General features: G+C 37.6%; 1 pseudogene; it reads left to right on the forward strand.

Moving 5' to 3' along the window:
* Positions 1 to 330: 330 nt before the first annotated feature.
* Positions 331 to 1340, forward strand: LOC147984509 (uncharacterized; annotated as a pseudogene).
* The last annotated feature ends 358 nt before the right edge of the window (positions 1341 to 1698 follow it).

Raw genomic sequence — 1698 nt, forward strand, 5'->3', positions numbered from 1 at the left:
TTTAATTCATGTTTTTCCGCTGCGTAAATAATTCATAGTGCTCTTTTACAAAGGAAATAAAAGTTTAAATAGAATTATTTTTTAAGAGCATGTTAAAGTGATTATTAAAATGAATATGATTGTGTTATTTTTATGACCAACGTTGTCAATAACATGATCATGTTTTATTATTGAAATTTAAAGGTGCATTTATTTCTAGTATTTTGCCCAACGGTAATATAGATTTAATTGCATAGACAATTGTATGTTTAATTTGACCAACGTTAGATTAATGCATATGATTGTTATACTGATGTCACTTAAATTGTGATTTTAGGAGGCTTTAACTTGATGAGTTGCCTAAAAGATGTTCCGACACTCAGAGGTGACAATTACACTGAGTGGAGAAAGAAAGTTGAACTGGCATTTGTCTGTGCTACCTGAACTGGGTTGTGGATGAACCACAGCCTGTCAGACCTACAGAGCCAGTAAGAGAGGCCACTGATGATGATGCTGCATGGGCTAAAAGAGGGGGGATTATGCTCCTTTGGAGATGTCATACATCATAGAAAACCAAAAGTGGGTCAATGAAAACAAAAAGTGCATGTCATTTATAAAGAACACAATTGAGAGCACCATTGTAGGCTCCATTGCAGAGTGCACTTCCGCAGGGGAGTTGCTTACAAAGATAAAGAGCCAGTTCACTAGCTCTTCAAAGATATATGCCACCCAGGTGTTAAAGCAACTGGTGATAGAACGCTACACAGGTGGTAGTCATGGAATAAGAGAGCACATCCTCAAGATGAGCAATATGGCAGCAAAGCTAAAGCCAATGGATGAGGATCTGGCGATCAAACCAAAGCTCCTGGTCCACCTGGTCATGGATTCACTACCGAAGGAGTTTGAAACTTTTTTTGTAAACTAAAATATGTCACCTAGAACATGGGACATTGAAAAGACAATAGAAATGTGTGTCCAAGAAGAGGACAGACTCAAAGCCTCACATGGTGGTTCACTCAACTATGTGAACGATCAAAAGAAAGGAATTACAATAAAAATAGCAAAAGTTCTCCTTCAAAGCATGGAAAAGCTCCCTATCAACATCAGCATCAGCAGAAGTCTTTCCCAGTGGACGAAGACACTTGTCTCCACTGTAAGAAGACCGAGCATTACAAGAAAGACTACCCTGATTGGCTGAAGTCCTTAATGGCAAAGCAAGGTAACAACATTGTTTCCTTAGTTCATGAATCCTTGTACACAAATTTTTCGAAATCTACTTGGTGGATTGACTCAGGAGCAACTATTCATGTTGCAAATTGTTTACAGGGATTCCATTCGACCCGGACTACGCTAAGAAGTGAAAGAGGCATTGAAGTAGCAAATGGAATTCAAGCGGAAGTTGAAGCTGTCGGCGACATCTCCTTGGAGTTAGATGATGGATTCAAGCTTCTACTTAGAGATTTTCTTTATGTTCCTTCATGTAATAGAAACTTAATTAGCGTTTCATGTTTGGACAAATATAATTATGAATGTTATTTTGGACATGGCAAGTGTGCCATATGGTATAATAATGCTTATGTGGGTGATGCTTTACTACACGATGAGCTTTATTTGTTATCACTTCGTGAAAAAGTGCATTCTGTATGCAATGTGAATGAATATGTTTCCGCGTTGAATAAAGAACAAAAGAAAGAAAGAGAACATTTAACTCATCGAAAT

This window comes from Triticum urartu, chromosome 2A (assembly GCF_056163025.1).
Source record: "Triticum urartu cultivar PI428250 chromosome 2A, HENAU_Tu73, whole genome shotgun sequence".
NCBI classification, from domain to species: Eukaryota; Viridiplantae; Streptophyta; class Magnoliopsida; order Poales; family Poaceae; genus Triticum; species Triticum urartu.